This window comes from Crassostrea angulata, chromosome 9 (genome assembly GCF_025612915.1).
Source record: "Crassostrea angulata isolate pt1a10 chromosome 9, ASM2561291v2, whole genome shotgun sequence".
NCBI lineage: Eukaryota > Metazoa > Mollusca > Bivalvia > Ostreida > Ostreidae > Magallana > Magallana angulata.
Genome location: NC_069119.1, coordinates 33,212,828 through 33,227,053, shown reverse-complemented (window position 1 = coordinate 33,227,053; position 14,226 = coordinate 33,212,828). Strand labels below are relative to the sequence as shown.

The 14,226-nt window shown below is 33.0% G+C and overlaps 1 protein-coding gene across 1 annotated transcript in view; it reads left to right on the top strand.

The window, feature by feature from the left end:
• LOC128162294 (multiple epidermal growth factor-like domains protein 10) overlaps positions 1–14,226 on the top strand; it is a 76,571-nt gene that overhangs the window by 24,579 nt on the left and 37,766 nt on the right. The window lies entirely within an intron of this gene.

Below are 14,226 nucleotides of genomic sequence, written 5' to 3'. Positions count from 1 at the left end.
GATGATCTCTTCAGCCGTTGGACGGGATCCAATTTTGTCTTTGTATACTGATCTACTCTTAGTAAAGATGAGTTTGGTACCTTTTAGCGTGGTTTCAATATTACGCTGTGCGTATTGTTTTTGGACTTCATATAAATGTTTTCTCCTTTCTCTAAGTTCCTCGGGCTGATGTTGAGAAACTCTGATTGGGGACTTTTTGTCCTTGAGAACTTTGATATGTCTCATAACGATTTCTTTATGTGCTCTATTCGCAAACTGAACACAGATGGGTCTTGGGAATTTTCTTTGCCTGTCATACTCCCCCATTCTGAACAGTTTATAGATCTGAAGGTTGTCAACTGTTTCTGCAGCTATATTCATCTCCGAGCTGAACACGTGACTTATCATCTTGGCAAGATTTTCTGATTTGCCCATCTCTGTTCTACAAAATACAAAATTTACAACATGACAACTTATAGTTGTCAAATCATGACAATTATCTCAATTAACGCAGCAATTTTTAGCTTTGAATGAATTTTAAGTCAAAAGCTTTTTCTCGACATTTTTGGTCCATACGTTTGTCCGCTCTGTTGATGCATCTCTTCCTATTTTTAAGTGGCTAATTATTGGTGTCCAGGATCTCTTGATTTGGTAAATCAAATTGTTGTTTTGAATAAAAGTACGTATAGCTTATTAGCTCAAAACCACATGGTTTATAGGCATTGTATAAATACATGTAAATACATAATCAATGTGAACAAATTTTTTGGCAGTACACAGACACATCTGCCATTATGAGATATTACCACAAATGTACAATGTAATTACAATAAAAAAAAGAAAAGAAAAAATGTACATATATATATTTTATAATACTTAAATTTATTTGGACGTTTATAGCGAGCGCAGCTCGCCGGTGCGCAGCGCCGGCGCGAAGCGAGCTCTACCGGCAAGGCGTGTGTGAATAGAAAATTCGGACTAGTTGCACATTCATTCAACGGATTTTTTTGGCGTCAGTAAATCGGACCAGTAATGCCTTGTTTAAATCGTCCCAGTAATTCCCTGTAAATATGGTTTCCCATTTCACACTCTCACGAGAACAAGATAAAAGACTATGTACATCATGCATTGTAAATAAAATAATTCCATTACATAAGACTAACAGAGTTGTCGTTTCTTCGAGTGACGTCACAATGGATTTCTTGCACATTGATCCCACAGAATTTTTCGGTGTCAGTAAATTTTGACCCACAATGCAATTTATCAATGTCGGACGATCTCACTAGACTTGATTCCTTCTCGCGAGAATCAAAGTAAAACTTTTGAGAAACAGATCAATTGTGTAATTTCAAGAATATCATGCTTTTTAAGTAAACAAAACAGTATATTTCACTTAGTTTTTTGTTCAGGGTTTTTTCAAAGAGACAGATGACACCATTCGGATCACGCTCGCCCTTTTCCGTAACCGATAAAAATTTGCGGTGACGGAAATGGCCGAGTAGTTACGATTGAGACGACACTTGACCGACGTGAAATTTGACGTCACAATAAGGGGAAATTACTCTAAGTAGTTATTGTAAATCTGCTTAAAATATAAGTACCAAAATCTTCTCAAAATCTTGCAAAGCTAACGAATGGGAACATTTTTTTTTAATAGGAAACAGTTGTAACTTGCTCTCATTTGGATGAATGCTCACATTTATTTTATTCACTATATATTTACAGTAATTAATTTCCAGGAACGTTTTTAAAAGGGGCGCGGCAGCATCATTCAAAAAATATTTACAAGCAAAATGAAAAAGAAATTCTCAAAATCAGGGAAATTCTAATCTGGGTGAGGAATGGTGAGTGTGTAGTATGCATTTAGCTCTTTAACTGCTCAATGGTATCTTTATTTTCACATTTATTACATCCTCCCGGGGGGGGGGGGGTCCATAACCGTTTTTCTTATATGATCAGCAATTTTTTTTTATACGTAAATTATATTTTTTTTAAACAGGGGGGGTAGGGCTCTATGATAAGTCAATTTTTTATATGTAAGTTTAAGAAAAATGTCTGCTGCAAAAAAAGAGGAAATAAACTGCAATAAACATTATGTTAAAATCTTTATTATTTAACAACATTGTATCTGAGATAAATTCTATTTAAATAGATAAACAATCTTATAAATTATGAATAATGAAAATTTACTGGAAAAAATAGGCATGTTTATATTTTATTTTGCATTTAAATTCATTTACGTTACGTTGATACTTTTATTTTTATTGATTTATCATAACTAATTATTTGATCACATGCTGCGCTCGCCCCAACGGTCGCACCGTAAAACATATTATATATATTACTTAAAGCAAAATTCTTTCTATACTCTGTGGCTTTCTTAAAAAAAATACATAGTATGTTTAATTGTTTCTTATTTTTCGAACTCAGCAACTGAACAAGCTTGAATCAAGAAGGCTGTGAGCAGTAATAATTTTTTATATTAAAACACCGTAAATGACTGTACTTTGGACATTCTAGAATGAAGCGATGTTCATCTTCAATCATATTAAGAGTACAAAATCTACAAATGCGACGCGAGTGTACAGTTTGATTATACCGACCTCGTTCTATTACTAGTCTATGTGCAGAAAATCTATATCTTGTCAAATAGTGAACAATAGTTTCTGATATACATTTTTTAAGATAATACTGGAGACCAAAAGGGTCTTACAAATATTTGTATACGTAACATTTAGAGGAACATGCAAAGAAGGCGTCTCTTTCCTGGATAAAGACATCACATAGTCTTTGCTTAATATCTAAAAACAGTTTTCTTTGATTTAGAACGTTTTGTGCATACCAAACATTGCCAAAACCAGCAGAGCACAAGAAATCGTTTACCATAAAAATCTAAGAATTTTCACATTGGGTGGAATACATATCCTCATATATGTTTTTTAATATATAATTTTGCGTATTTAATATTTTCACCCAATATTTCAGTATTTTTAACTTTCTGAAATAATTGAAGGCAAACGACCCAGTTCCGGATATATCAAAAGAAACATTGAGATGTCGTTAAGTTGAATAGGTTCACATACACTCTTAAGGAGATCAGATTCGAAGTCGTTAATGAATAAGGAGAATAAGAATGGAGAAAGTGCCTCGTCCTGCATTACTCCCCTTGTGGAAGAAAAGAACTCAGAGAGATCTGATTTGAACTTCACACATGATTTAACATCACTGTAGAGTTTACGAATAACACTAAGACATTTTCCCGTGACTCCGCTTCTGGCAACTTTACAAACATTTTTCTTTATCGACACGGTCAAAAGCTTTTTTATATTCTATAAAGCAACAATATAACTTTTCCCCCCTTATTAATCTGATGTGAAATCATTCTGTGTAGTGCGAATACAGTACCAAACCCTGGTTTAAATCCAAACTGTGCGTCAGATATAACATTACTAGCAGAGGACCAATCTATTATTTAAGACAGATGAAAAAATCCTTAAATTTGACAAAGTACTCATTAAATAAATTATCCAGCTGGCTTTGTCACATTTTAAACCATTCAAAACACGTACAACTTCGTCATCAGAAATATAACTATCTAGTTCGAGGAATACCGACTCTTCTGTTACCAAACTATCAGTGATTAGATTGGGTTCATGCCTATTAGTATCGTTACACACATCTTTAAAATACTGGAAGAAATCGTCGGTAGTTGGCTCCTAGTACACTTCTTACGTTTAAATACTATATACTATACTATATAACCCACAACTTCAAATGAAGCCAAATTTAGGCGCCAGCGGGGTTTGCTTATTTATATTTTAAAAATATTGTAGGATGGTTTAAAATTGTATAAAGATAAGTAATAAGGAATCCATCATAAAGCCCTTCGGGCTTTATTGGATTTGATCACACCCCGACCAAAATTATCACCTCATAATTAATTTGTGGATAAAATGTGTTCTAGAAATAAATGCGACAATATCAAACATAGTTTTTGTCTCCTGTTGCAACAATTAAAATGCTTGTAGAGATCCTCCCTGAGGATTAATTTTCGATCAGCGCCCGACCTTGTGATAGCATTAATAGTGAAACAGACTTAACTATTTTATGCAGAATGTTCCTTGAAAATGGCTCGATCTACGAAGTTTTTATGCAAAACAGACACCCATTATTTTTCTAAAAAACGTGGTATTACACACAACAAGCATCAACCATGGCTATGATTTCATTAAGCAGCCCAATGTTTATATTTTCAACCACTCTACACGTGGTTGAACACGAACGATAGCTCTGTACTGAATATCATCGTTTAATATAAAATATAACTGCTCGATGGTGAAATAAGATATACATCTTAAAAGATTTACATGTTTTAACATAAATCCAACTAGGATATGATATGAAAAACGACCAGTACTAACGTATTTTGAGAACATTATCCGAGCACTTTAACTTCCGCTCAAAATTTCACAGGAAATGAAAAAATATCGGTGAATTCTCGTGAACTTTTATTCGAGCACCTCTGGATTTATTACATATAATTAATAAGAAAAAAATAAATGAAGATGCATTGAAAATAAGTCATATTATTCATAACAAACCATTTTGAGGCTGTAAATACCTTTCATCTAAAGATTTAATTGAAAATAATAATATAAAAAACGGGTTTAAAGGGACTTGGACACGATTTAAGATCAAAAATTTCGTTTTTATTTTTTATGTATAAAATGGTTCACTAGTGCATTTTAAATGGTTGACCAAAATACTGAATGTTAAAGTCAAGCTACAAGTGAGATACAGAGGTAAGAATTGGTTGTTATGTAAACAAAGCTCGAGTCTTATAGTTGTTTACAAAAAATGCAATGTAGAGACTTACCATTTCTTTGACAAAATAACAAGTAAAAACAATTTAAACTAATTCAGTATCTTCATAAATACTATTATCAACAAAAGAAAGATACATTTGATTGAAACTAACACCAATACAACACATCTGTAAAAAATGACAATATTCGAGTTTGTTTACAAAACAAAGAATTATGAACTCTGTATCTTGCCTATAACTTGATATTTGACTTTCAAATTTTGACATAGCATTATAAACTTCTATATGTATCGGGTGCGTCTTTTTACCACAATGAACCCCAATGATACCCCAATGAACCCCAATGATACCCCAATGAACTTTGAAATACCCAAATGATACTAAGTATGTTCATAATTGATACACTTAATGAATTTTATGTAACAACATGTTAAACAAATGAAATTTCAACTACGTGCCTTTTTTTACACCGATTGGGCCATATCTTGTGATGGGAAATTATTATAATTTTTTAAGCTAAAATTTGACTCAAAGATTGTTTGTGACCTGTAATTATGTCCTGATGGGAGCTTTGGTCATTTGTGCTAGTTCAACATAACTTTAAGAAAAAGAGACATATTGATTCTTTTCCATTAGAGAAAGACTTCAGTTTTTACTTCTACGTCTTAAAGAATAAATGATGTATGCAGAAAAAGGAAAGTTGAATGAGATAACCCCCTCTCTCCCCAATTGCTTTTTAATTTTGCTCCCAAATTGCTTTAAATTCTTATTTGGGACAGTAATAAAAAATTATAGAGAAATTTGACATTGGAACAAATTGAATATATCATCCATTTCAGTGTGGATTTTTTAAAACCCTGCCAGCTCGTCTAAATATTCAGCCATGGTTTGGATTTTTTATTTTAATTTTAAAGAATAGTTTTCAAAACAAGAGGCCCAGGGGCCACATCGCTCACCTGAACAACAATTGCCTTAATTCTGATAAAATTAGCATTACAGTATCAAAATATCTTGGCAACTAAGTACAATAGATCTTGCTAAAAAAAAAAAAGGTTCAAAATCTGCCAATTTTTATCCATCTCTTTTTTTCGTAAATACCAAGCCCTTTTTGTTGTACCTGTAAGAAGATTTTTCTCTATTCCTATATACTGTTGTTTCATTAATTTTCGTGGGTATCAGTTTTCGTGGATTTTCTGAAAACCACAGTTTCAAGGATACATAATTTCGTGGCCAATGATCCTATCAATACAAAATGTTTGTTGAAAGTGAATTTCAATGAACATTTAATTTCATGGATCAACTTAACAACGAAATCCACGAAAATTGGTATTCAACGAATATTGATGAAATCACAGAACCCCCCCCCCCCATTTCGTGGCCCCACTTTTCTCTAGGGAATCATGGTTTCATCAAACTTTAATCTGCATAACCTGTGCTTTCACACTAAGTACTGAGTTTTGGACCGAAAACTTTCCCAGAATATTTTTAAAGATTTTCTCTATATATTCCTATGTAAAAATTCAAACCGCCATCACGGCCCTGGCCTACCACTAGGGACTGTGATTTTGCAAACTTGAATTTACACTACCCGAGGATGCCTCTACACAAGTTTAAGCTTTTTCTGGCCAGATAGTCTTTAAAAAGAAGATTTTTAAAGATTCTCTCTATATATTCCTATGTAAAAAGTCATCCCCCATTGTGGCCTCACCATAACCCCTGGACTATTATTCAAACAAACTTGAATCTATACGATCTGGGGATGCATCCACTCAAATTTGGGCTTTTCTGGCCTAATAGTTTTGAGAAGAAGATTTTTAAAGATTTTCTCTATATATAAAAATTTATCCCCCATTATGGCCCCACCCTACCCCCAGGGACCATGATTGGAACAAACTTGAATCTACATTATCTGAGGATGGTTACACGCCAATTTGAGCTTTCTTGGCCAAATTGTTTTAGAAGAATTTTTTTTAAAGATTTTCTCTATATACTCCTATGTAAAACTTGATCCCCCAATTGTGGCCCCACCCTACCCCCGAGGACCATGATTTGAACAAACTTGAATCTACACTACCTGAGAATGCTTCAACTCAAATTTGATCTTTCCTGGCTTAATAGTTTTTGAGAAGAAGATTTTTAAAGATTTCTCTATATATTCCTATGTAAAACTTGGTCCCCCTCTTGTGGCCCCACCCCACCCCAGTTACCATGATTTAAACAAAAGTGAATCTACACTGCCTGAGGATGTTTCCATTTTAATTTGAGCTTTCCTGGCCTAATAGTTTTTGAGAAGAAGATTTTTAAAGATTTTCTCTATATATTCCTATGTAAAACTTGATCCCCAAATTGTGGCCCCACCCTACTCCCGGGGACCATCATTTGAACAAACTTGAATCTACACTATCTGAGGATGCCTCCACACAACTTTAAGCTTTTCAGGCCGAATAGTTTTTGAGAAGAAGATTTTTGAAAAATATCAACAAATTTTCAATAATTCTCAATTATCTCCCCTTTAAAGAGGGCGTGGCCCTTCATTTGAACAAACTTGAATCCCCCTCACCTAGTGGTGCTCTGTGCCAAATTTGGTTGAAATCTGCCCAGTGGTTCTTGAGAAGAAGATAAAAATGTGAAAAGTTTACAACGACGACGACGACAACGACGACAGACAACGGACAAATTGTGATCAGAAAAGCTCACTTGAGCCTTTGGCTCAGGTGAGCTAAAAAGAATTAAGAAAACTTTCGGTCAAAAGTGAACAAAAACAAAAAGGAAAAAAACACCTTGATATTAATTATATACATGTACGGTGTTTATTCACATGCTTGCGCGGAAGATCTTTTAACTATGCACACATTTAGTTTCACTGGGGTATTAATATTTCAAAGTTCATTAGGGTATTATTGGGATATCATTTGGTATCATAGGGGTATCATTAGGTGTATTTGGGTATCAATAGGGTAACATTGGGGTTCATTGGGGTATCATTGGGGTTCATTGGGGTATCATTGGGGTTCATTGGGGTATCATTGGGGTAGCATTGGGGTTCATTGGGGTTCATTGGGGTATCATTGGGGTTCATTGGGGTAAAAAGACGCACCGTTATGTATCAGTATAAACATTGAAAATGGAAAAATAAATTTTGAAATTTTTAAGTCAAATCGTGTCCAAGTCCCTTTAAGTCATATCGAGAAAGAAATGTTGACAAAAAAATGTATACATTATAGGTATATTGACATAAATATGTTTTCATTTCTTGAAAAAAATATTGCGAAAATATTGTTATCAAATGAATTTCGCGGAGGCGGGAGTTCTGATGGTTTGTCACCTCACCCATAATCTATCTCTAGGAAACACATGCAGACTGACATTTGTGGAATCATTGGAATTCGTGTATGCTCAATTTTCATGAATTTTGTTGATCCTATCATCCATGAATTAAGATCCACAACGAATTTTGTGCAATAGTATTGAGCAGTCCTACCCTAAAATTATGTGATCATGATACAATAAACACTTTGTTACAACGGTCTCTCATCGACAAGGCTTGTTTCAGACATCTGTCTTCAAATTGATATTACACGATCTTGAAGCAATATTATTGGATGATAACCAACCCTCCCAACTACAATGTTATCTAACTATGATATCAAATGATATTATGCATAAACTAATTGCATAAGCGTTGCATTTTCTCATAATGTTCATTTAATGCGAGTCTTTTTTTTATTCGCATGGTGAAATGACTCGCGTCAAATCATCAACATGAAAAAATCCAACGTCCATACGATCAGTTCATGCACAACTCAAAACTCTTATCACATGTTTAATGGAGAGTAACCCAAACATAGAAGATCATGACAAACTGCTAATATATAGATCATGTAGCAGCCCTCTAACTACGATATCAAACACTGATACGAATTGCAATCAAAAGAAAGTAATTACTGTTCTTTGTTTTTGAATTACATCAAACTGTCAAATGCAGTCTACGTGTTCCGTCTACAGCTAGATTCAGAGTGAGGTGACGTAAACGTACCATCAGAATACCCGCGCCGGCGAAGTTCATTCGATAACAACATTTTCAAATATATATTGGTAAGTCGATAACGTAGATGGCAATTAAACTGGTAAAATTCATTAAGGTGACTTTTATTATATAGAAATCACAAGATACAATTCAATACAGTTGCATAAATAAGAGGTCACATTACTTTATATGTTCAAAATTCAATAAAAAAGAAGGACAGCTTATAAGTTGAAACTCAACAAGTGTAGGCGCCGATACGCTTCCATAGTACGGAAGCGTGTCGGGGCCTACACTGGTTGTGTTTCAACTTATTAACTGTCCTTCTTTTTATTGTATTATCAACACATAAAGTATTGTGACTCTTTATTTATGCAGATAAATTGAATTGTATCTTGTTATTTCTACATAATTAAAATCACTTTGTTGAATTTTACTAGTTTTATTGCTATCTGCGTTTTCGATTTTAAAAAAATATGAAATTTGCAATGATGATTTATGAACTTATTATATTGAGAGAGAAAATTAGACAAAGTACAATGAAATAAACGCTTTACAGCCATGTCGATATCAATATGATTTCATTTTTAAGGAACATATTGCGAAAATACTATCGAATGAACTTTGCGGGCGCAAGAGTGATGAAAGTGACGTCACTGAATTCTGAATATAGCTGTAGACGGCACATGTAGACTGACATTGACAGTTTGAAATAAATCAAAAACAAAGAACAGTAATTACTTTATAATAATTGCAATCCGTTTAAGTATTTATTATCGCTGTTAGAGGATTGCTGTATGGTCTATATTTTTTTGCTTGGTTGACGCCATGGCGCGATAATATCAACTGCAGATATTCAGCGAAATTTGTTTAAAATAGCTCGTTTGAGGCGTAAAATTTATATTATATTGTAGAATAAACATAAATGTCTTAAGGTATAAGCTATATTTGGGCTTGGGTCGAAAACATGAAGAGGATTCAGCAAGCCTTGCCCTCTGTCACATTTTCTTCCGACTAAATGTAGCTTAATACATGTATTTCAAGACAGTAACCATTTAATTTATAGTTATGACCCTACATATGTGAAAACATATATATATATATATATATATATATATATATATATATATATATATATATATATATATATATATATATTTATTTATTTATTACTGAAATATGTTTAGAATGTTTAAATAACACTATAAAGGTCACAATTTTCGCCTATATCACATAAAAATACTAATGAGAAATTTGGCATACAAATAAAGTTTCGATGAGACCCCTGGAACATACCAGGAGGTAAAAGGTTTTTTTTATTTGATCATTTGAAGTCTTATAGCAATAACCTTGATATGTAGAACATGAAAAAAATCCCTAGGGCAGAAGTTTGAATAAAAAATGTGCAAAACTGATACATTTTAATCAAAATCCAATAGAGTCCTATGTTAAAACTTAACAAACTTTGAGATTACCCCCTAAGCAAACGATGTTGTAAATGTCCGATTTTTTTGTTTAAAATAATAATTATTTCAGTAGAAATTCATATAAGAAATTTCATTGAAAAATCTAGGGCTGAACAAATTAGACCCGGCCTCGTTTAGCAGTTCTTTATGATTTTCTATGTGTGTGTTACTCTCCAATAAACACGGGATATGAGTTTTGAGACAGATATACGTAATTGAACATTAAAACTACATGGACCCCTTTACTTACACGTTTCATATTACGCCCCCCCCCCACCCAACACCACCACCACCAAAAAAAATTTACTAAAGCGTCGAAACCAAATATACAATAATTGTATTTGCTTTTAAATAATATTATGCATGAACTGATAGCATGCATGTTGCCTTTTCTCATTTGACATGATTTGCTGCGAGTTTGTTTACCACGCCAATAAAGAAAACACTAACATCAAATCATGGTAATGAGAAAATACAACGCTCATGCATTTAGTCCATGCATGATAGTATTTGGTATCGTAATAACATGTAGATTACATTGTAGTTGAGAGGGTGGGTGATCATCAAAGAAAATTGCTTCGACATCGTGTGATATCAATTTGAAGACGAAGACAGATGGGTGAAACATTTTAGCCTCATAGATAGGAGACGTGATTATTGAATCATTATCATAATATGGGGGGTACTGCTAATGTCTACCTCCCCTAACTACGATTACAAATGCAGATATTGGGATATTTAACAATAAAAGAAATATCTGAATTTTAGAGTTTTAATTCCTTTATTGTGGATTGAATTTCATGGAGCCATTATTTGTGGATTGCTATTTTTTTTAAATATAGGTTAATTCTAACATTTCGTGGAATTACATGTATTTTAAATAAAAGATATATTAATACAAATACTCATAAATCGTTGTGATTTTAATTCATAGATGACAATAATAAGCATTAACGCATCTATGAAAGTTGAGCATACACGAATGCCAATGATTCCACAAAAGCCAGTGTACATGTGTATCCTACAGCTAGATTCAGACTGAGATGACGCACCATTAGGAACCCCCCCCCCCCCCCCCGTGAAATTTATTCCATAACAAAAATGTTTGCCATATGTTTCCAAGAAAGGGAAAAAATATTTATGTCAATATACTTATAATGTATATACATGTACATTGTTCTATGTCAACATTTCTTTCTCGATGTAACTAAAACTCTCTCTTAAATTATTTTTTTCAAATCTGTATTTTGTTACATCGATATAGCAGATAGCAAGAAAACTGATCAATTACAAAAAAGTGATTTAAATTATGTTAACTCACCTCGATACAATGCAAAATATTTTATGATTAAAACGACATAATAGTTTATACGCTTCCGTAGTTTCGAGTCGGTTAAATAATGCAATCTTTTTTTTATTTTAAGACTTTAGCAGGTTGCAAGGTTCTTTTAATATTTTTAGAGAGGCTTAGCAGACCAACGGGTACGCGTACTTGTACGTATAGGTTACAAGTTAGATCTACCAGTTAGATCGCGTACCAGAATTACTTTTCTTGTTTAACAGTTGTAACGTGTACCTGTATGTTTAATGTTTTAATATAATTCTATATATTCTCTCCTACTAAGCTGAGAATTTGTCACAGTCGATAATTGAGAATTCTGCTTGGGTTAATTTTATTGTACATGATTGTTTATTTATGTATATTTTTATTTGTCACAGATGAATAAAATAACAGAGCCGTTGCATGTTTTGGAGGAAGAGATATTTTTTTTAAAAATCCAATAGCATATTAATAAAAATCTAAGTTAAAATGGACAATTCCACAGCGTCATTTCTGCTATTCATACGGCGAGTATGTATTGGACACGCCTTAAGCCAGTACTGGCCAATAAACAAGAAAATTTGTGGTTGAAATGAGGATACAAAACACTATCAATAAAGTTATCATGTTAGTTCTAGACGTAGCAAAGTGATGAGATTTCACACATCCTTCTTTGTCCTATACAGTCCCTAAGAAAATAAATCATTTTAGACAACTTCTTTGATATCAGTAAAAGATAATCTCAATGGATTAAAAAAAAATTATTCATTGATTTTTTTCATGTACATCTTACTTACTGGAAAGAAAGATAATACAACCATATCTTTTTTTTATTCAAACTTTCATGTACAAATTATTCACATCTTCTCATATACTTAGTTTACAGTGCATACACATCACATATTCACTTCATTTAAGATAAAAGTATAAACATAGTCACATACCGTAGATAAACATGCACATGTACAGACAAGTGTATACATCGACAAACAGACATATATATGCACACACAATCTCGAATACTTTCTTTTATCAACCATGGAAGTTTGAGTATTTTTAGTTAAGAGGTGGGGGGGGGGGTGAAAGAGGGTGGAGAAAGAGAGGGGAACACTATCTATCAAAAAGTCATACATGTGCAAGAGGATACATAATAGTAGACTTATATTTTCTTTTGCCATAATTTGCTTACAATTTCTTGCAGCTATTATAACCACATTTTATAACGAATCACAAATAGTTCGCCAATACTTTTCAAACTCAGCAAATTAACAATTCTTATGCAACAGTAGTTTCTCAATATGTATTCTATCAGTGACAGTTCGTTTTAACATGAGCGTCGAGAGATTTGGGACATTCTTATATTTACTGGCAAAAATAAATTGTTTTACTGTAAAAAACAATAAGTTTTGAAGTCTATACATATATCTGTTTTTGAATTTACCAAAAAGTATAGTTTTTTTTATCAAATGTCATTAGAAAATTAAACTTGCTTTTGTCATTGAGTGAGAACCATTTAGAGAGGAACTCGTATATTGCTTATTCTTATTTTCGGTTTTGCTGATTCTCTGTTGATTGGATATGGTTAAAACATTACATCACACCTATTTAATTTTTGTTGTACAGAGAATTACCTTTTGAATAAAAAATAAATCAATTGAATAAAATATAATGAAATAAAAAACTATTTTGACAAACATTTTACTTTCATTTTCACGTCGACCAATATTCCTTCCATCGGTTACAAATTATGCCCCTTCCTTCTGCTGACCTTGGACTTGCCAAAATGTCCTTGATTCAAAATCATGACACACCTTTAGGTCATAAGCAATGTTTGTGTGAAGTAAAAACGTTTAATGTTACTCCGTAACAAAGATATAGACTATTCACAAATTACCTACATTTCCTTTTAGTGTCCTTAAATTTGAATAAATGACCAAAGCTTATATTCAGGCCATATTTTCAAGTCACAGGCAATCTCTGCGCCAAGTCTTAACTTCTAATCATATTTCATAAGATAATATGGCATAGACAGGAATTATGCATTTTTAACAATGACCATGAACTACGCACAAAATACGTTGGATCAAAATAATGAAACACAATCTTTGTGTGATTTTGGGAGTTCCAATATTTCTCCATAAGGAAGACTTTGACCGGACACAAATCATTTACATTTCCTTCCGGTGTCCTTGAACTTACCCAAATTATTTTGTATTAAATTATGACACGTCCTCAGATCAAGCAATGTTTGTGTGAAATAAAAACTTCAAATGTTTCTCCATAAAAAAGATATAGACCAGCCACGAATTATGCGCCTCTTCTTTCAATGACCTTGAACTGGCCCCAATGACCATGGGTCAAAATTGTTTCTCCATAAGAAAGATATGAGCCGGACCGATTGCAGAGACAGATGGACAGACGGAAAAGTTGATTCCTATATGCCAAAAAACTTTATTTGCAGTAGTTATAAAGAAAAAGAGTGTTATTCAAAACGAGGCAATCATCACGGAACGTTGAAAATATTCTGGGACAACCTTCCTCTAATGTTAACTCTTTGGAGAGGTTTCATACTTTATAACTCAAGCTTTGTTCTATATCTGTTAAAAAAGTC